This window comes from Nannospalax galili, unplaced genomic scaffold (genome assembly GCF_000622305.1).
Source record: "Nannospalax galili isolate Female #2095 unplaced genomic scaffold, S.galili_v1.0 scaffold485, whole genome shotgun sequence".
Classification (NCBI taxonomy): domain Eukaryota; kingdom Metazoa; phylum Chordata; class Mammalia; order Rodentia; family Spalacidae; genus Nannospalax; species Nannospalax galili.
This window is the reverse complement of record NW_008354534.1, coordinates 2716650-2740179: the sequence shown is the minus strand read 5'-3', so window position 1 is coordinate 2740179 and position 23530 is coordinate 2716650. Positions and strand designations below refer to the sequence as shown.

General features: G+C 42.6%; 1 protein-coding gene across 4 annotated transcripts in view; it reads right to left on the bottom strand.

Moving 5' to 3' along the window:
• Cacna2d3 (calcium voltage-gated channel auxiliary subunit alpha2delta 3) overlaps positions 1-23530 on the bottom strand; it is a 918594-nt gene that overhangs the window by 3670 nt on the left and 891394 nt on the right. The gene's annotated exons all lie outside the window — the stretch shown is intronic.

Below are 23530 nucleotides of genomic sequence, written 5' to 3'. Positions count from 1 at the left end.
ACTAACCATCCTTCGGTTGAAGAGCTGTGGGAAAATGTCTCTCCTAGGTGGTAACAGCTATAATAATTTATGAAATCAGACTCAAAGATTACTTTCCCACTAAGTTTCTTCCCTCAATGAGGTGCCTGAATAAGAACACAATAGCGAGAGTCATATGCAGTTAGAACTGTTCGCCACTGGAATTTTATACTTACAAAAAGGAGACCGTTCCCGCAATCTTCAGTGTTCCTTTTCCATATCTATTTCTCCCAGATCCTAAACACTCTCACATTCTGCATTTGATATTCTTCAAAGAATATTTCCTTATCCTCCTTGCTTAAAGAGAGACTGCCATCAACGAATGGCAAAAGCTCTATGAAATTTCCTAGCCCCATTCCTCTAAGACTTTGTATCCTATCTGCCCAGAATAGAGAAAAGAATTCAGATTGTATGGCACCATCAGTACTGTACAGTCCAACTGCAGCGAGCTTGATGTCACCATACTGTGACTTGGTGTGGTCTGAGGAGGCTGCCTCAAAGATCTTGCTGACCACCTGACCTTGCACGACTAGAACACTGGGAGTGTGCAAAGAGGAAATGCTGTGAGCTGAGGGCAAATGGCGTGCACCACCACACCCACCCAGCTGATCTTAATATCCCCGTGACTATCAGATACACTCTGAGAAGTTCATGTAAGCTCCTAAGGTTTCTAACCTCCACTAACACTAACGCTAAAGAATGCAGTACGATCGTATCAGTACTGCCTCCCTAATGCCCGACTAATTTACTTGGAGATTGTATGTATTGATTTATTTTGTTAAGTTCTGTGACTTTAAAAGATGATGTTACTCCCTGTATGACTGAATGTGTGTTCCCGGGCCCTGGTCATTCTCACTTGGCTTACAATAAACTCTTTTCTCATTTCTACTAAAACAGAGACATTACTTGATATCAACAGTTTTGGTGCCTATCATGAAGCCCCAGAGATGATCTATTTTTGCCAGAAAAGTCACCTGCATTGGAGCCAGGTACCAACCCTCTCTGCCCCTAATCCCAGTACATGATGCCTGATCAAGTGGATGCTGGTGAGTCTTACTGTGAAGCCAGTATCCTTGTTTTGCTCAACACAACCTTGGGTTTATTCTAAGCTCATGGTTAGGTTTGGGTGTGTCCTCTTGCAGAACTTTTATTACCAGTCTTTTTTGTCCTCTCACTAGTCCATCATCTGTATTTCCATTTTTGGCTTTCTCCTAAGCACTGCACTCTGTGCCCCTCCCCACCACCATATAGAAATATTAAGTGCACCTAATTATGAAGATGCCAGATATTAGAAGTGCTTGTTCTCTCTACCCTGAAAAGGTATACACGGAAAACAAACTGAATTTCATGGATATGCCGAGGGGTGCTCCCCTGGATTTACAACAGCATCACATCCCCAAATAACTATATTCTCTGGGTGAATATCTAGTGACCTGAGCCCCCTCAAGCTGCAGAAACATGTAAAATGAACAAAAGGCACACTGGGAGAAAGCAATCTCAGGGTGAAAACAGGAAAACATCCCCACAGCAGCTCAGTCACGACTCAAGATCTGCATAAGACCTTGACCACTTTGCGATTCAAGTGTTCTGACTGGTTGTAGCTGAGTCCTTCCTTAGGAGATGGAAGTATAGAAGGAGGATTGCTGAGGAGACAATCAGAGCAGTAATTAAAGAAATACCTCTGGTGTAACTGTAAAATGATAAATCTAAAAGGAAGCTTAAAATCCTTGCTTTCTGTTATGTCTGCATGCATGGTTATGTTTTGTGTGTTGTTTACATGGTATTGAGTTGACTTAAAAACAAATGAAAGCTCTTAGTTTTACACAACATGACCACAAATATTCAAAAATGTTTACAGGACTTGGAAAAATATTAAGTAGACAAAGCTGCTGTGTCTTCTGATCAATAACATCTGTAAAGGTCTATAGAGCACTTGCTGAGGTGAACACCTCCTAACATCCATGGACTGAAAAGACAGGGCGATGAAGGCTAACTGTACTGAATGCCTCAAGATTTCTACGGGCATTCTGGATTGTTGGGAAAATGTAAATGGGATCCGCTCACAAATCCTATCTCATAGCTTCAAAATAACCTTTTCTAATAATCTACAAAGCTTATGTTTTACTAACTAGAGGCTCTTTGTAAGTAAACAGCAGTTACTACAGATTTCGTAGTCTGTACATTGGCAGTTTGGTTGTATATGACAGACGAAGGGGACACGGCTATGTCTCCATATTTAACTTTTGCATTCTCTTACTTATCAATTAGTTGGTGTAATTGTTGAAGAACATTCACCGAAACTAGGAAATAACTTTAAGAGGAAAATGAGACCTGCTTAGTAGAGACTAGCAGAATGAGAGAAAAATTCTACAAATATCTGGTTCCAAAGAGGAAAGAGGGGCAGGGAACACAGACAGGGGTTTGGAAATCTGTGAAACTACTGATGACGCAAAAGGAGTTATTTAAAGTCCTGAGATTTTGTGTGTGTAATCAAACTGACAGATTCTTTAGACGGTTTTCTAGAGACTGAACAAGCATCGAAGTTAGGGTGCTTCACCTCTAAAGACTGGTCTGTGTTTAAGTCAGAGGTTGGCGAAAGTTATATCTTATGCTTTACCACTTTTTTTTTCATAGTGTGAAATGGCCACTCAGAGATGCCTTGAGTGTCAGAGGGCAGAAAAAGAAAAACTGCAAACTCGGGAGAGTTGGAAAGACAAGCCAGAGTAAAGAACGCAAGTGGTTCAAACTTCAGCCTGATGACCAGTGGGAAGGAGACAGCAACCCTGATCACAGCAGCATGCCCCAGTCCTAACTGGAGAGAATTTCACTGCACACACAGCTGTAAATTTATGCAGGTACACCTGCTCTGAAGGAGGTAGTCACTGTGGATCTGTCCCAAGCTCAAAAGCCACTGCAATACACCATCATTTCTTAGGGGCTACTCGCCAAACCCTTGACCTAGTCAGAAACCTTGGGTCCTAAATGAGGGGAAGACTGCTAATCAACCAGTGTGCTGAGCTTCAGGGCCAATGGTTGCCATGGTTACAAATGTTGATTCTATTCATATGCCCCCTATAGGAACCTGGGAAGTCTCCACCTTTGCTCTTCTGAACAGAGTATTATCTGACTCTCACAGTGCCAGTACAGCAGCCATTATGAAAACAGATGAATGTACAAAGCTCGCTAGAAGAGCAGACACAGGACAACACTCAAGACTCAACCACCAAAGCCAAAAAAATAAGAGACATGGGAAAGGCCATGCAAATATACAAAAGCAGAATCCCATTGATAAAGTGTCAGAAACCTGTTTATATGTATGAATAATAGCCAGGAATAAGTTGGATTTATTTTCTCAATCAAAAAACATTGCCAAATGCACATTTAAAAAAAGATCTAGCTCTGTGCCACCTACAAAAGATTTCACTGGTAAACATACTCATAGCTTAAAAATGAAGAGTTAATAAAAGATCTAGCACACAAACAGATCAAGAGTAAGCAGGAGTGGTGGTGTTCATTTCAAACAGGGCAGATGTTATATCAAAAAAGTAACATGCTGCCAAAAATTCATATTCAGTAAGAAGATAAAGCAATTGGAAATTTGTAAGCACCTAATAACCAGCTGACCAAATCTATAAAGCATATAACATCTAAATTGAAATATAAACCCTCATATATTAATAGTTGGGGGGCCTACAATCCCCCACTTTCAGCAATGGACAGGTCATCCTGACAGAAAATCACCAAAGAAACAATGACTTGAGTCACACGTTAAAGCAAAAGGACGTAGCATGGACATGGAGAACAGTTATCGGTCAGGACTTGCAATGTGCATGCTCCTTGTCCTTACATACAATATTCTATAGGATAGACTGTATGGTAGAGCACAAATCAAGACCACACACTTCTCAAAATTGAAATCACGTGTATTAGTCACTTTTCTGCTGTTGCAATAGAAACACTGACCCAAGCAATTTATAGAAGGAAGAGTTTATTTGAGCTTACGGTTCCAGGGGAATTACAGTCCATCATGGCAGGCAGACATGGTGGGTGGAGGTGGCTGGAGCAGGAGCAGCAGAAGCTAAGCTCTCACACCATCACACAGGCACAGGAAGCAAGAGAGACTGACCAGAGATCTGGCAAGGCTTAAGAACGCTCTAAACCCACCCCTAGTGACATGCTTCCTCAAGGATAGCCACACCTTCTAAAACCTCCCAAAACAGCACCATCATCTGGGGACAAAATATCCAAGCACTTGGAGCCTATGGGGGACATTTTCATTCAAACCACCACATCATGTTATATACTTTCTTAGTCCAAAACAGAATACACCAAAAATCAGAAGAAATACAAATGCATAGATATTGATATGTTCCAAAATGACCAGTAGGTAATTGAGGAAATAAAATGGATAAAAATTAAATATGACAGCATACCATACTAAAATCTGTGGGACGCAGCCCAGTACTGAGGAAGAAACTCAAACCAACAAAGTCAGACTCGGAAAGAAGGTGAGACAGAAATAGGTTAAATAAAGATGAGAACAGTAAACACACATACATAAATCAAACAGGGATGTTTTTCCAAAAACAACATGCCAAATCTTTAGATACACTAATCAATCAAAAGAATACCCAAATACAATCAGAGACAAAATGCATTACCTAGGAAACACAGTGGAATGTAAGAAACCACTTGGACTACCTCTTAAAATTAGAAAATATAAAAGAAACGGATAACTTTGAGAATGTGCGATTCACTACCATTGAATCGATAATAGATCAGTGCCGAACAATGACACTAAAAGTCTACCACCTTCTAAAAAGTACTCCAGACCCTGATGGCTTTACTGTGGGTTGCAATTATTCTTAAACTATTCCAAACATTGAGATGGGACTAATTCCGTCAGTTTTTATAAGGCCCATGTTTCCTGCTACCAAAACCAGACAAAGAAAACAAAAATACAATGACATCCTTGATGAACACAAATGCAAAATTTCTCAATAAAATAGCCAAACACATACCCAGTACACCAAAATCTCATACACCATGATCCAGACATTCATCCTAGGATGAACTCAATAATGATCGTTCAATATATGCAAAGTAAGCCAGACATTATGGTGCACGTCTTTAATCCTAACAGGAGAGGAGGCAGAGGCAGGTGGATCTCTGTGAGACTGAGGATATGCAAAGCAGTAAACATGACATAACACAGCAGAAAGTCATATGATTAGCACAGCAGATGCATAAAATCCTTCAATATTATCCACTATCATAACATGATGAAAGCTGTCAAAATTAAAGAACATACCTCAAGACACTAAGGTGAGGTATGAAAGCCCTACCTACTTTCAGTATCATACTGAGTAGGGAAAAGCTATGAAAGTGTTTCCTCTATGATGTGGGACAAGAGAGAGATGTCTACTGTCACCATCCTTATTGAACGTAGCACTGGAAGTCTTGGGCAGAGCTGTCAAGCAAGAGAAAGACACGAAGGGCATTCACATGGGAAAGGACAGAACTGGAGGTTATTATGGTAACTGACATAAGTCAGACATAGAGAGAAAAACGCAACATGTCCTTCCTCATTTGTTGAAACCAGTAGTCTTGTAGAAGAATAAAACAGTGTTCACTAGACACTGGGAGGCATAAGGGACAGGAAGGGAGATGGGAAGAGAAGTTCAGTGTGTAATGTGTAACGACATGGTAAAACAGACTACATAGTTAGAAGAGGACATTTCCAACACATACGAATGATTAATGGCTGAAGAGACGGAAATGCATATGCCCTGCCTTGATTAAACATTGTATACATCAATTGAATTACTACGATACAGCCCCATAAAGAGGTACAAATAATATGCCTCAATAAAAATAAGCTTTGAGAAGACTGCAAAAAATAAACTGTGAAGTATTTATACAATGGGGTCCTACGCAATAGTAAAACCATAACAAACTGCGACAGAGATGAATCTCGGGGTAATTATGCTGAGTGACACAAGTGAGGCCAAGAGTGTATTAATATCAGTGTTGCATGATTCCAGTCACGACAAATTCTAGAAAATACAGTTGACTGTCATTGAACACAGGTTTCCCATGAGAATGGGCTGTCCTGGGAGGACGATGAGGGAAGCAATCCCAAGGAACACTGGGCACCCTTAGAGATGTACGTGCTTCCTACAGCTCCCCTGAATGGATATGAGTGTCAAAATAGTCAGACAGTGTAATTTAAATACTTGTATTTTATTGGCGTCAATTCTACCCTCAGTAAACCTGTTGATCAAAAGAATTCTGCATTTTCTCACCTTGATTTTATTTCATAATGATCCTACTTGGCTAAATATTTTTAACTCTCTTACATGCTTGCAAAGTTGCAAACTTAAGCCTTTTTGATAACTTTTGGATTACTACAGGGCTCTTGAGTTCAAAAGACACATTTTAGACCTATATTTATATAAATGCACTTAGTATGATCTGTTGTTTCATGAACATACCAGGACCCTCATCTTGATATATGCTATCAATCATATTCTAATAGTAAATGAGTTCTAGAAATGACCAAATATCGTTGTCAAATTCTGAGTAGTCATCAGGTCTTGACCCAACGTTATTCTAACATTTTTTTTTGCCACTCAGTTTTCTATTACACAGAATTTTTCTGGTAAAACAAACTCACCTTCCCAACAAGTTGATTTGGTAAAAACTGGCATCACTGCAGAAAAATTATGTGTCCTGGTTCAAAAGTATTAGAAAACTAGATTGCTTGTCACAATTCTGCAAAAGTATAATTCCTAAAACAGGCTGGCCCAACACCTTGAGAGGAGACCTGTCTCCTATAGCACAAATCAAACTGAACATAGAGATGAACTTTAGGGGAAAAATACAGGCATACTGTTTCTGCACTCAAAGGTGGGAACGAGCCTCCACCTGAACTCAACAGAGGTGCTGAATATGTGGATAGAGATGGAATCCAACAGCTAACGCATGTTAGTGTCAAAGTTAAGAATAATGACTTACAGGGATAATACAGAAAGCATCATTTTTGGAAAGTAGGCAGGACTTAAAAGCCCTCACATCTTCAAGATACCCATCGTGCAGGTGGGTAGTGTAGGAAGACAACTGCATCCAATCCATCCCCATGTGTGGCCAATAGAATCTCTATGCACTATTACATAATGACACTAAAATTCCATTGCCCTATTCTGATAATAAGCTATGACACAAGATTTGGTTATGTGCACAAAATACATGAAATCCTGATCTATCTATCACAAGTCTGACCATTTGTCTCTCCCCTATTGCTAATAATATTTAGTAAATGAGAAAGGAATTCTGTTGGGGGGGAGCTGAGAAGTAAATCTGGTGTCATCTCCTTTCTTACATAATACAACTATTTATCTTCTCAAAATACTCTGGCATAACACCAAAGTAACAGGAGAGATCAACTTATTAGCAATGAGTAAGGGTCATAAAATTCTGGACATCGAAGACTATTCTTTCTTAAAATTATGGATATGTGTGTGAGTACGCCCACATTGCTTGTGGAGGCCAGAAGAGAGAGTTTGATCCCCCAGAGCTGGACTTATAGTGGTTGTGAGCCATTCGACGTGGGTGCTAGCAATCAAACTTGGGTCTTCTGCAAGCACAGCCAGAGCTCTTCATTACTGAGCCATCCCTCCCGCCCCACTGTCATTATTTTATGCCAACAATAGCATTACCCAACAGCAAAGTGATGATAGAGCTACCATAAAAGCAATGTTTTACTGAGGAGGACTGCGGTGAAGTGGCTCATTTCAATTTTAAGAACGATTAGGTTTTGGTGTCCAAATTTCTGCCCTGAAACCTGCTGCAGTTGTAACGGGCATCCCCTTTGACGAGCCACTTTCCTCTTGATGTCCTCAGCACTCCCTCTGTCTTGTATATTCTACATTTTTTTAATGCTGTGCTCCTGTGAATGTCTGCTTCGGTTGAATCCAGTTGGAGCCCTTTAACCTCGTGCCTCTGGATGTCCATACATGTCTGAAGATTTGAGGACTTTGTGGCTAGTATTTCACAAAAGGCTTTCCAATGCCTTCCATTATCTTCTGAAATTCCCATAGTACAGCTATTTGCGTAGTCCCAGGTATGCCTTGTAGGTTTCTGAAAAACATGTATAAGTTCGTTTAAAAGACCTGTGTTTAGGGTTAGAAATGCTTTCTTCTGTTCATTCAAGCCTGTTGTGGGAGGGTTCTCTTGTATTCTTCGTTTCACTGAGTGAAAGTTTAAAAAGACTTCTTACTGGTTCATCTTCATGGTCCCCATGTCTTGTGCAAATTTCCTGTGTATATCTTGGGAACTTTTCCCTTTCTTCTGTGTTTCTTTCTTCTTGGATCTCACTTGAATCCCACTTCGACATCGAAATTTTACATCTCCTTCCAGAAATTTCCAATGTTTCCTTCAAATTGAGATCTTTTGCTAGAGAAGATATTTTCTCCACGCCTACACCACTTCTGAGTCATACCTACACTTTCCACTCTCTGTCCTTTCCAGACTCAGGCCTGGCTTGAAGGAAAACATGCAGCTTTGCTAAGTATTTTATAATACTACCACCACCACCACCAACACCACCACCACCCCCAACATCGCTGCCGCCACCAGGAAGGGACAGGGGAACAAATGGCCATGCTGACTGTTCCCCAACTAGCCAGACATGTCAGGAATAGGAATGGTCACAGCCCTAGGGATGTAAAGAGATAACACACAACTAAAAAATATAATTATATTCACCTGATGATGGCTTCACATCATGAAATCTCAGAGAACAGAGAGACCTTGGTGCCACCACCACCACCACCACCACCACCACCACCACCACCACCACCACCACCTATTTTCTCTTCTTCCTTCAGTGTTAGATCTGTTTTCATCCAAGCAAGAACACTACTTGGGGAATGCTGGAACTTCTTCCCAGCTGGTTTCTTTGAAATGTTCATGCCTACTGGCATAAACAAAAAAGCCAAATATTGGCCCCCAGGTTAAAAGAACCTGTTTCAACATATGTAATCAAAATCACTTAATTGGATGAAGTGGATTTAATCCAATGTGAACATATCCTACCTGAAGCAGTTCTCATCAGCAAACAACTGCTTCTACATTGGAGGCAAGTTGGTGGTCTCAGAGCAAAGCACAAGCACAAGATCACAGAATTCTCTGAAGAACTAACTGTGAACTAGAAGATTGAGCCATCAGCTGCCCAACACAGGAGAAAGAGATGTGAACACACATGATCCAAAGGGGAAAATCTGTTCTGGATAGCTTAAAAAAAAAAAAGAAACAACAACAACAACAAAACCCTGTTGTTCTCAATGAAAGGGCCCAGTGAGCAGGTGTGAACCTTCCTATCATTAAAGAGTGAGACCAGACTTGCTCTAGAACAAACAATTTAACAATGGATGGAAATGAAACCAGGCTCCATGAGAGGATGAAGACAGAAAACAACATAGAGCTTTTAGTGAATAGAGAGAAGGAAGTGAAAGGTATATCTATGTCCAGAGGAAAACAGATTGTGACTACCTATATATTTAAGCTTAAAATTTTAGGAATAATCTATGGGGAAAAAAAAACAGGAAATAAAAACCCTATCAATCCAAGACAGCTTGACAATTAGACATATTTTCAAACATGGATAAGAGCAGAAAGTATGAGTTCTGTTTTTCAGTTGGAGAATGCAACCAAAAATTATATGTAAAGACCTATAAATCATAAAAATGAAATATTATCCAACACATTTTATTCAATCTTGAGCACTTGAGAACAGCCCAGGCTCAAATTTGAATAGTTTGTCTTTATTGTGACTGGAGGGGAAAAAAAAGGTTGCAAATAACTGTGTTTTCAAATTAAGAAGCTGGAAGAGGAGCTGGAGAGATGGCTTGGCAGTTAAGAGCCCCAGCTCCTCTTGCAGAGGACTCAGGTTCTGTTCCCAGCACTCACATGGTGGCTAACAACCATCTGTAACTCTGGTTCCAGAGTATTTTTAAGCCATCTGCTGACCTCCGTGGGCACTGCACAACACAGGTGCACTTAGACACATGCAGGTAATATACTCATATACATAAAATAAAAATAATATTTTTTAAAAGAAGCCAGAAGAATGAACAAATGCACCTTTGCTGCGCCTTAATTATGCTCTGCTTTCTACACTTTCTACACTGGGCTGAGATTTGATGCCCCTCTCCAAAACCTACTGCTTAGAATGCTCCAAAGATGTGACCCAGTGGGGAGGATGGGCAGATATACCTGGCACAAATCCTTTCATGCAACTAACAGGGCTCCTGCTTCAGTGACAAACATGCTGTCACAGCTCTGCATCCAGAAAACAACTTTCCTGATGCTAACGTAGTTTCCTTATTGTCTGTAGTATGAAGCCTAAAACGAAGACTCCTCCTTCATCTGGAATCCTACCCCCATACCCCTCCATTTTTATAATCACTTCCAAGTGATCCCGACTCCCACCCCTATACCTCTCCATTTTTATGATCACTTCCAAGTGATCCCGACTCCCACCCCTATACCCCTCCATTTTTATAATCACTTCCAAGTGATCCCGACTCCCACCCCTATACCCCTCCATTTTTATGATCACTTCCAAGTGATCCTGATTCCCACCCCTATACCTCTCCATTTTTATGATCACTTCCAAGAGATCCCGACTCCCACCCCCATACCCCTCCATTTTTACAGATCACTTCCAAGTGATCCCGACTCCCACCCCCATACCCCTCCATTTTTATGATCACTTCCAAGTGATCCCGACTCCCACCCCTATACTTCTCCATTTTTATGATCACTTCCAAGTGATCGGTTTTACTACCCCAAATGGATTAGTGGCCGCCAAGGAACAATGACATCAGGACATTTCCTTGCTTCCTTTTCCCAGCTTGTTCCTGGACTGCAGCGGAATGTAGTTTCCATGGGAACGAAGCTATATCTCTACCTGACTGCCCATACCTTCCCTTATCTCTAGGATCTAGAGCTAAGTCTAGGACAGATCAGGTTCCCAGTAAGTACCTGTCGACTCCATGACAAAATTTATAATGTTAAAAGCTGAAGATTAAAAAGAAAACAGGACTATGGGGAAAAAAACCAGAGACTCAAACTGTAGTTTAAAGAAATCTTAACCTAAATCAATTTTTGGCACTCTTGATCACAAAAGAAGTCACAGAATACCATGAAAGTTTGGAAGATATGGAGGCTCTTAAACATTTTCAGGGATTATTATGTGTACTTGAACACGCAGAGTAAAGCACACATTATCTACATTTGGCCAAGCTATAAAAAACCTGAGCAGACCAGTTGCTGTGAACAACACTGAAATACCCATTGAGAGTCTCCCCCCAGGTAAATACTGCCACATCAGCCACAGAACACATATGGCTGTGTTCTTAGAAAACCCACATGAACCCACTGACCAGCTATTGGAGCTAATAAAAGAACGCAGAGAGCTGACTTCTTAAATAATCAGCATATAAAACTATAGTGTGACACAGGCAATAACCAATCAAAAACACTTGGAACATAAAGAACCATTGATTGTGCCAATAACTACTATAGATTCTCAAGTATGAATTCAGCAAAACTCATTCCTTCAGGAAGAAAATGATGGACCTTGCAGAATGTGACGAGACACCTAGGCTGGGAGAAGGATGCCCTGGAAAGAAGTGCATATTTTAAACACATCGCGTCTCCCTTAATACACTTTGTGACTCAAAGCAAGCTCAATCCAAACCCCAAGAGGGATTTTACACCAAGTTTGAGGTAACAATTCTGGGGTAAATTTAGAATAAAACATAGTTTGGAAAAAACAAATTTTTCTAAAGAGTAGTGAAGAAACTTGCTCTACCCAATATTAGAGTCCGTGAGAGTCTTCGTAGGAAACATGGAACAACTGACAGGTAAGGAGGGTGGTAAAATTCCTAAAAGTTAGAGAAATATAAATTAAGATACATGAAGGTAATGATTTACATCCTTCACTAGCTGAATGGTACAAGTTCTTCAGAAAAATAAATATAAAGTTTGAAGGCACGTATACTATTCTATGTTCCTGGTGGAAAAGTGAACTTTTTTTGGTAATTTTTATTTTATGTGTATGTGTGTATTGCCTGCATGTAGATAAGGGCACCCATGCCGTGCAATGCCCAAGGGGGACAGAGGAGGCTGTCAGATCCCCTGGGCCTGGAGTTAGGGACAATTGTTAGCTGCCATGTGGGTGCTGGGGTTCACACCTGCGTCTTCTGCAAGGTCAGTGTTCTTAACCGCTGTTAGAGCAAATCATTTAGAACGTTTTCCCCCCCTTTCCCCCCTTTTTGTTTGTACTCCTAGGAAAATCTCTTGCTCCTGAACTAAAAAAAAATTCTTTGTACAGATAGATACTTTTGGCAGCATTGTTTACCGAAAGGAAAAAGCTGGAAGCTACCTGACTGTCTACCCATAGGGCAATGGTTGGGTAAGCACCAGTGTGTCCATTCTGCAGTGTACATGGCACCAGGAGAAAGGGCTGAAGGGATCGCTGCTTACCGTCATGAAAACATACTGAAGACATAGTAAGTGGGACGCTGGTGCTGAGCCATGCGGGGAGGAATGTTGAATATTTCATTCTGCTATGGAGAACAAGGGTCAAACAAAACGGCACATGGGCTAGGCACAGAGCAAATCAGAAAGTGAACCAAGACTCCAAAGCATGTAGAACACAGGAGAGCTGAACAAAATGAATGGTGACTACGCACAGTGCCTTTCCCACACTTGAGTACTCATAAGGCACAGGTGCTGTCCTCTCTGGATTGATGGCTCTTGTATGCGTCATCCTTCAATCAGTTCACAGGTGATGCTCTGTCTGAGACACACAGTGAGCTCCACACCATGGCTACTCAGCAGGTTATAGGCGGACCACCTTGCCCTTACATCCAATAAAGAATGTGTGTATTAGCTTCAGAGCCCTTCTGGCAGCTGACAGTCTTCTCACCCTGAACTCTGATTCTCTGTTAAACCATCAGAAGATTGGAAGAATGGAGACCCGGGAAGAATAAAGATCCGGGAAGGGAAGACAGACAAGAGAGGCTTGAGAACCCAAGAATTCTGCAGCTTAACAAGGAGGTGTCTTCCACCCTCCTCTCTCTGCTGGCCTCTAGTTGGTCCTTTCCATGACTTCAACAAGGCTCTAGGCTCTTAATTTATGCATCTTAATGTTCTGTGACCACTAGGTTAACTTTCTTAGCAAACATTTAGCATTTATGTCCAAAGTGGGCATAAAGCAAGACACAGTGTTATAAACCCTAATTCCATAGACCAGACATAGGACAGCATATAATAAAAAATCTGAAAGACCACATACCAGTAACTGCAGCTGTTTTGGGGGAAAGTATGAGGAAAAATTTCTAAAAAATAATAGTCAATAACTAACAATCTATAACGTTGAAGGGCTTTAAACAAAATGGATTTAAATGTCCTTAACGGATTTACAGAATGAAGCACTATGCTAGGGGTGCAGTGCATGGAGGCTCTCCTTTCACAGAGAGAACTACAACTCAGAGGACAAATGAATGTTCCCAGCAGCTGTAAGACAACATTCCCCACTTCACAGACAGGGAAGCAGGAGTCTAGTAACTTCCTAGCAGAACTGACACAGAGCTGAAGCTTGATCAAACCAGAACTGCAAACCTGCCAGGTTTGGGTGATTCCACTCCTGTTAGGCAACAGTTTCTGCCTTACCCTAAATTATCAGTGCTCAAATTATTTGAAGGGAAATCCCGTGAGCTCACTGGCTACAAATGCTTAATAACAAAGGCAAGGTATTATCATTTTTAACAAAATTACCATGAAGCCCCATAGCAAATGTCCCTGTTTTGTTCCCAACTCCTAGGAGATGGAGTCCGGCATGGAGATACCCTGAAACAGCGGAAAAACCACCCCCTACAACAGATTTGCCAGCGGAAAGATTAACTGCTTTTCCATATTTTAAAGACTTACTGTCTGCTTATTAACATGGTGCCTTGGAGGGGCCTGGGCAATGTTAGTCATACATTTATGTGCACAGGGTTTGAACTTCATAAAGCACACCTCCATCCTGCTGGGCCCCACAGCCAGGCTGACGTCATAGTGCAGAGTTGCTGGGGCTGGTGGGTTTGCCTGGGGCCAAAGCAGCTGAGGAGGGAAATGCTTCGGTGGAGAACCACTGTGGTGACTGAGAAGCAGAGATGGGCCAAAAAGCGTGAAATAAATTAGGTCCTCGTGGGAAAGGGAGTAGGGACGAGGGAAGCAATTTGATGTGTCTATTACTGGACGTGAAATAACCCAGTCCTTTTCCATCCCTGGCAGATGGAGCAGGGGCTGGGAGGAAAATGATGGGATTTCCAGGCAGCCTGCTCTGACTAGAGCGACAGATACTTGATATCTTCTGAGAGGGACTTTGCTGCCCTTGTCAAAAGCCACTGTGATGATTTTGTAATGTTAACGCTCATCCCAGCAAATGTGGAGAGGAACTCAAAGATAAGACACGAGAGAGAGCAGGACTGAGCCGCTAGGGAACTAGGGTGGCTTGCTTTTTGCTACAAGGGTACAAAACCATGCGTGGCCTGAAAAGCAATTGTACAGAGTACAATTTTTAAAAAATATTTTATTTAATGTGTGTGTGTGTGTGCGTGTGTGTGTGTGTGTGTGTTGCCTGCATGCAGGTAAGTGCACCTATGTCATGCAGTGCTCGCGGAGGACAGAAGAGGCTGTCGGATCCCCATGTGGGCGCTGGGATTTGAACCCGGGTCTTCTACAAGAACAGTTGGCGTTCTTAACCACTGAGCCATCTCTCCAGCCCCTCAGGGTACAGTTTTAGATGTTTTGAACTTAGACTGAAGTCTTTCACCATTTGTAGATTTTCAATCTCTATCTTTGGATAAAGGCTGCCCAATGAGGTGGCTGGGGAGATGGCTCAGTGGATGCAACACTCGCCATGCAGCATGAACACCAGAGTTTCAATTGCCAGAACCCACATAAAAGCGGGGAAGGCATGGCTGTACCTGTGAACTCTGAACTCAGGAGGCAGAGACAGGATCCCCAGAGCAAGAGCAGGAGGCTATGGCAAAGCCACTCCTAAACCAAGTGGGACACGGTCAGGAATGTGACCCAATGCCACTAGCAAGCATGCACGTGCACACACACATGCAAACAAGGATATACACAGCACAAACACATGCACAAAATCTTTCCACTGTGCACAGTGGAAGTTGTGGGAACCATTTGGATTTGGCACGGATTCCATTCCACTGTCTACACATCTCCAGTTAGGTTGGCTTAGTCCCGTGGCCCTACGACACAACTCTAGTCGCCCTGGAATTGGAAAGATGCCCTATTCCCTACCTGACCCCAGCATGCACCAGAGGCCCTCCCTGACCCAGGACACTAAGTTGTATAGAGCAATCATTGATGGTGAGCTAAATAATAAACTAGGGAGGGACTCTAAATAGATGAGATCCCAATGGATGAACTTGCACTGAGGGACGTCTGGGGACACTAAATTTACAGGATAGCACAAATGACAGAATGTTCGAACTCCATTGGGGGGTATGGGAGGATGCCAAGGGGAAAGGGGGTATAAAGAGGATTTTCTGTGGGAAATACACAAAAAAATCAATAAAAATTAAAAATAAACTAAAACTTAAATGCTGCAAACCCTTTTTTGAGCCATTTTTCCCAACTGATATCTAGGCTACACTTAATGTTGCTGGGTCTGAGGGTTACAGCTACCTCCTCTCAAACCTTTGGAGAAGCCCAAGTCAGTTCTAAGACACTTATTAGATGTGCCAGTCTCTAGGATGCTCTCCCCGCATCAACAAGTCTTTCCTCATTCTCCCAGGCCATGGTGTACCATCAATATAAAACCCACACACTTGCAACCACATGTGGAGATCGATGCTCACAGCAGTGTTTTACCCTGTAGCACAGAACGGGAAGTGATACAACTAGATACCAGCATTCTAGGCTGTAAGAACAGACTTGAAATGGGGGTTTGGGCATTTTAAAAATAAATGCTCTTTTGCTAATCCATTGGTGCTCCTGCAAGAGCCGCGAAGAGTGATTTCAAGAGGGGCTCTATGGGTGTCCGACGGGAGGCGCAGTGACACAGAAGGAAGAGGTCAGCCAAACAAAGAAAGAAATAAAGGAAAGCTCAAATCAGCAGTCCTGGGTAGATTTCCAACTCTAGGGGTGCCCTGGCCACCAGCAGCTTCGCAGGGCTCCTCTCCACATGGCTTCTCTAGATGGGCGGGCGGCAGGGGGAATTGCTTGAACAGAATTCAGTGGGTAACCCAGGAAGTGTCTTCTTTCCTTTCCCCTAGTTTGACTAGTTAACCAGGCAAATGACTATGCTGTTTAATTTAGGCAATTTTGTTGGTCTCCTACTACACTTCAAGAGCATGGCACACTTTTTTTCCCCATGCGCTAACATAGTGCCCTCATGTACTGAAAAACGGTGGAAAACTGAAAAGGAGGAGGAGATGATAAGGGAACCTCAAGCCTCCCAGCAAATGAGCTTCACAGAAGGCACTGAAGGTAAAACTTCCAGCTTCCCAGCCTGAGAGAGAGGAGAGGGGGGAGAGGGGGAGAGAGAGAGAAGGGGAGGGGGAGAGAGAGAGAGAGGAGAGGGAGGAGAGGGGGAAAGAGAGAGAGAGAAGGGGGGAGAGAGAGAGAGGAGAGGGAGGAGGGGGAGAGAGAGAGAGAAAGAAAGAGAGAGAGAGAGAGAGAGGGGGGGGGGGGGGGGGGAGAGAGAGAGGGGGGAGGGGGGAGGGAGAGGGAGGGGAGAGAGGGGGGGGAGAGAAAGAGAGAGAGAGGGGGGGAGAGAGAGAGAGGAGAGGGAGGAGGGGGAGAGAGAGAGAGAAAGAAAGAGAGAGAGAGAGAGAGAGGGAGGGAGGGTTGGGGGGGGCTTTCTGCCTGCCAAATATAGAACAGAAGCTGCTTTGATCTCCTCTGCCTCCTTAGGGGACAGACATCCTCCTTTTTGTGCAGGATTCCACCCTTCCTCCAGGCCACCCCTGGGCTGAAGGGGCCTGACTTGTCCAGGCATGTGTGTCACCTGGGTACTAGCGGATGGTACAGTCCTTTCTCAGGAAAGCAATGGGTTCACACTTGGGCACTGTACCTTTGTGATTACAGGTGAACTGAACTACAGATGGCTTAGTCAGTTGCCTGCTCCTGAGAACAGGAAAAGCTTCTGTCTCAGGAGCTCCCTGTGCTCAATGTTGGGAATGCGTGCTGGGAAATGCCTAGAGAAAATGTGGGTCCTGGTTGTAACCTCCAGGAAACTAGAGCCAGCACTACAGGAGGCCAACATTTAACTCTTCTCTTTACTGTTTATATTTGCTTCAGTTACACCTTCTGTCCTTTTAAATGAAAAGCTGTAAGTGATCTGTTAGATTCCACTTGGAAGTCATCACCTTGCTGAACACCCTGCACTTTGATCTTAGGGAGCTGAGCCTTAGAAACCATAAGCATGGATCCTACTAGGTATATCCTGGACAACCCCACCAAGACCAAGACTGGTACCATTACTAGCACTAATAGCACAGGAAATGAGTCTCCAGTTTCACAGTTAAGTATGAAGACCAAATAGGACCGTTATAGTCTCATTACAGGTTATTTGTTACAAAGTGCACACGATGGGCATGCTACGGCATTGTGTTCATAGTGCTGGTGAGGAAGAACACACAAACAGCTGGAATGAAGCCTTGTCTGCAGGGCGCAGTGCCCCACAAGGGAATTCCTTATCCTACAGACAGAATGTGTAAGAGCCATCACAAAGACTTGCGGTCATCTTCCAAGGATTTGCTGAGATTGATGGTGCGGACCCAGAGCCTGAAAGCAACTTGGGCAGGAAGTTCACCTGCACTGTCGACAGGCCCAACGCAGGTGGCAGGGGACAGTATTTTGTGTTTCAGATGGGGGAGGGAGATAGTCCCAACGAGAAAAAAAGTGAGGGAATCCAGTTTCCTTCTTTGAGCTAAGGGAAAAGGAATCTCAAAAGGGTGGAGAAAAAAAGTGAGGTTCAAAACGTGGCTCTTTCTGTAGCTTTTCGACATTTGTTTCTTCTTTGTACTATAGTCGCCAGTAAATCACGTTAATTATGACATGACTCATTTTCTTTTAATCCCTTAGGAAGAGTCAGGCATTCGTTAAATACTTTCACTGGAACTATTAGCGTCTTTTCTTATAAATAATGACAATAATAGCTAGCATTTATGGAGTGTTTACCTAGTGCCAAGCATTTTTACAAGCAATTCCCTTTTAACATTCACACCAACTCAAAAAAAAAATGCTGTTAGCCCTGTGATTTATAGACAAAAATACCCATTTATAGAAGACAATCTGAGTAACTTTTAGAGATCTTATAAACCTTGGCACATTCAGAAGCCCTCTACAGTGTTAGTATGATGGACATTAAGCCTTTGGGTTTTTCTTTGGCTGTTGTTTTGTTTTTAAATTTGTTGTTAAATTTTTGTTGTTTTTTTCTCCAGACAATATAATTGGAGGCATTTATATTATCAAGGAAATCTTAACATTAGTCTAACAACTGATACCAGTCTTTACTTTCCTGGTCTCCATGGCTTACTACCCTGCTCACAGTCTTAGGTGGGCCTCTAGTACTCCTACTCCTGGCTCTGATAATCAGCCTTATCTAATCAACAGCCTAAAAAAATACAACAGGTTAAACAGTAAAAATCATGGTCATAAGAGAACAATACAATCCCCTAAATGAGTTCGGGATTTGACTCATGCCCATAGAACCAGTGGAGAATGTGGTAGGGCACCTTCTTGACCATGGCTACACCATGTTAAATTTTAGACTAACTCTAGTCTCTGAAATTATCAGGCACTTGGCCTAGGGTATGGGAACAGATGTCAGCAGGACCCAGTTGTGTTGGGAACAGGTCAGTGTGTCCTGGAGTACACCTGCTAACTGCATATTTATGGTTTCTGTAAGTTATGCTTGGCTTGCTTCTGCAAAATAGAAATTGTTGCTTAACAGAATAGAAATTGTTAAGGGGGCTTTGTCCTGTCCCCCTTCCTCACCTCCCACCCCCCTGCCCAATTCAGTGTACTCCAAAATATACACGCAACATGGCCTAAACAGTCTGATTTGTGTCCCCACAGGTCCCTTAGTGTAGTTGCATCCACTGGAGCGGAATCAATCATCCACTAAGAGGCTAGCTCTTCCCACCCAGTCGTCCTCAATTGACAAAGGTTCCTTAGGTTGGGTCGGTATTTCTTAGTATCACCTTTCCCCATGTCTATACTGGTTTTTTCTGGTTTGTGCTTGCATGGGACTTATGTATGTTGCAAAAACTGCTATGAGTTCATATGTGTAACTGACCGGAAGACTGTGCCCCTGTGGTTATTCACCCCCTCTCGCTCTTATACTCTTTCTGCCCACTCTTCCTCAATGATCCTTGAGCCTTGAGAGGTGAAAGTTTGAAATAGGTGTCCTACTTGGGGATAAGCATTCTGCAGCCTCTCGTTCTCTGCACGTTGGCCAGTTGTGGGTTTCTGTGTTAATCACCATCTGGTGCATAAGGAAACCTCTCTGGTGAGAGTTGAGAAATGCAGTCATCCTATGTGTAGAGGTTGCATGTGGAGGTGTGTTGCTTAGGGTTGTATCTCACAGACACTTACTCTCTATGGCTAAGCCGTTGTTTTGACCACTATGTTTATCAAGGTGGCCAGTTGCCACCACCACCACCACCATCTACCCCTCACTGAGCACTTTCAGTGTGCTAGTACTGTGGGAAGTCTTTTTACCTAGAACAGACTCAGGTTGAGATGAGAAGCAGTCAAGGCTCTGATCTTTCCCCAAGGGTTCCCTCACCACAGATTCCCACCCAATGTAAGCTACTTTCAAAAAAACAATGTTCCCATCAACAATCAGAACCAGAATCTGCTGACTCTGCCCACAAGTTTTCCCATAAGCTCCACATGTGCAATAGGCCTGAACATGATTGATATTTGACCACACTGGGGTGACAGTAGTGAGCCCCCCACAACACATCTTTTATAAGGCCAGTATAAGGGGATCTAACATGTATGTGCAGATTATCCAGTGAGATGCAAACCTCAATAAGGTGAGATGCTGTCTGCAGACATCCTGAAGCATGTGGGATCTGTGTTCACTGTGTGAAGCATGTGTTCACTGTGGCCTGCGGGAGCCTGCTTCTTTGTTGAGATCTACTCTACTATTGTAGTCCTGATGGGAAAACTAATCCAGGTGCTGTCTTATGCAAAATGAAACACAAGACCTGATAAAGCTTCCTTGAGATGGCATCTACTGCCTTCCACACGATTTCTAGCTTAGATTAAGCAAAAGAACCCAAGGCTGAAATTTAATACTAAAGCCTAGCAAGGTTACCAATAATCTCACAACTCCAAGAAAGAGGTAATGTTATTCCTAGCTTACAGAAGAGGCACATGAGGAGTAGAGAGCTTAAGTAATTTGATTCATCTTCCTTTAAGATAGCATGGGTAATTGATATCAGAGCCACAGTGTGTGTTCAAGCTGTCAGACTGCAAGCTTCCCCTTTAGCCAAACAACAATTCTGTGAGGTAGAGACTGACTAGAAAATCTGTGCCCGGTTCAGGGAGTTAGACACTCACTTCCAAGTGATCTAGGCAATGGCATTCCAAAAGGCTGTGCATTTTGCATCATGTAAAGAAAGCACTTTTGTCCAGTGTAGTGTGTCAAGGCCAAGGGAGCTGCTGGGATGAGTATGAGGCCAGTTTCATTCATATATATATATATATAAGTTTGCTTCCTGTAGCTGTGATAAAACACTGACCAAAACCAACTTGGGGAGGAAAGGGTTTGTAAGTCACAGTCTACCATCAAGGGAAGCTATGGTAGGAACTGAAGGCAGGAACCTGGAGACAGAAACTGAAGCAGAGAGCATGGAGGAATGCTGTTACTGATTTGCTCTCTGGCTTGCTCAGTTCTTTCATTACACAGCCCTGGCCCACCTACTTGGGGTGGTCCTGCTGATCTCGGGGCTGGGTCCTCCTACATCAATTTACAATCAGGAAAAAGAACCAGAGACATGGATACAGGAAATTCAATTGAGGTTTCCTCTTTCAAAGTGACTCTAGCTGTGTCAGGTTGACACAAGCTAACCAGTACAGCATAAAAAATAGGGATTGTAACTATAGCAGCACTCTAGTTAATTCTATGGCTGCCATTTTATGCACAAGGAAATGACATACAAGCAATAGAATCAGAAGGTTGAGCTGAGCTTCAAGCCCAGGCCATCTGAATGCAGCCCCTGAGCATGTAGGTTTCTGCCTCTTTCTTCTGAGTAGTGAGACAGCAGTTGATTTTCACTTTGTTTCTTTGTACATTCCTCCTTTTCAGTTTGTGTGTGTGCATGGTGTACATACGCAGTGTATGTGGTCTATACACGTGGTGTGTGTATGCTGTATACTTGCAGTGTGTATGGTGTATGCGTGGGGTATATGTGTGTGTTTCTATTGGTCTTCGCCGTATTCTCTTGAGACTACATCTCTCACTGAACCTGGAGCTAGCCATATTTCAGCTAAGGTAGCAGCCAGCCAGCCCCACCGATCCCTGTCTCCCACAGGAAGTGCTGTGGCCACGCCTGGCTTTTCTACATGGGTGCCAGTGATCCGAACTTGGCTCCTATGCTGCAGGAAAAGCACTTTTACCCAGAAGCCAGCTCGCTGACCCCTTCTTAGTTTTGTATAGAGTAGAAATTACAATTTAATAAGAGTCAAGAACCGAAAATAACTTTTCATTTTCTACAGTGTACATACAAAATTAGAATGTCAGTTGTTAGCTACGAGAAAACCACCCGATCGAAGTGAGAATTTTTCCTAGTGGCCCTGCTAGCCTCTTTCATGTGCACAACTTGACTGAATATCCTTGGAGCAAGCCCCACTAGAGGAACATCCCTGAGCCATCCCACAACCTCGGCTTTAACCCTGCCTGGTCCTCAGCTGCAGTGCAACATGATTGTGCTAGTTGGAATAAAAGCTGGATGTGTGATTCCCTATCTTGGCTCTATCTAAACCTTGAGAATAATGTAACTTGTGACTCTGAATTGTGAAAGACTCAAAGAAATGATGTTGTTTGCAGTGTTTGGGAATCTGAAGCTCTGGAATGAATGGCCCTTGTCACAAAAGCGCAGGATCTCCTTCTTTGACTAAAGTAAGAACTGAGGCAAAGCAAAGCAGCCATTGGGGAATTTCAAGAGAAAAAGATGTATTAAAGATACACCATATGACAGGAAATGTTTTTCATTTCTCAAATCAGGGATGTACCTCAGCAGTTAAAGTGCCTTTCTAGTATCCACAAAGCTCTGGGTTCGATTCCTAGCAATGTAAGTAAATGAGTAACTAGATAAATCTATATATAGCTATGATATTCTACATTAAAAGATTAAAGTGAGAACAACACAACTGTTTCAAAGAAGAAGACTCCTCACCTGTGGTGTTCTTCGATGATGAAGAATAACTCTCCAGAAATTAGAAATAAAAAGGAACTTCCGGCATCTGACATCTAGGAACCTGGAACATGTTACACAGTGGTACATTCTAAGGATCCACCTCTCTACCGAGGGACCTGCAGGGCTCTGCCTGTGCCCTCCTGCCTGTCACCCTGGTCACTTTCTACTAAGGCGTAGAAAAACATGCACAATGGAAACTAAATGAGCCATGTTAGTGCACATAGGATATAATGTGTCCACACAGAAAACCCTAAGAAGCCACTAAAACAAGTAAAACAATCCAGTAAAGTATCAGCGCGCATGATCAACACGGAGACCACATTTGTATATGCTAGTGATGAACAGTGAATAATTGAAGGGAATCATTTATAACAGCACAAAATAATGGAAATACAAAAGAATAACTCTGACAAAATATTTGAAAAATCTATATGATAAAAACTATGAAACACTAATGTGAGAAACAGAAGACTTCACTAGCTGGGACTCTGCACCGCGCTGATATAGGGAAGACGTGAGTCGTAAGACATCAGTTCTCTCTAAAGACTTAAGATTTTAGTTCTCTCCAAACTGAGCTGACCACTCAACCCAATTGCAAATGAGACCCTGGCATGTTTTTTCTTAGTCAAAGGCATTTTGATAAAGAAAAACAAAGTACTCTTACCATCTGGTCTCAATACTCACTACAATGCTACAATAATCAAGATAACTTTAAATAGGAGAAAAGCTAAATCATATGCATATGACTGAGTTCCAAGGAAGGTGCAAAAGCAATTCATGGAGAAAGGATACTCTTTCCATAAGTGACAATGCAGCAACTAGACGCCCAAATGCAAATGCAGTAAATAAGATTCTCAATGTACACCTCATAACATGTTTAAAAGTGAAAAATGTCCTATAATGGTGGTGGGTCACCTGTCCTCTTGATCAAGGAGGCTGAGGAGACCCCACCAGATGGACTTGAACCAGTGTTCAGTCTATAAAGAGGA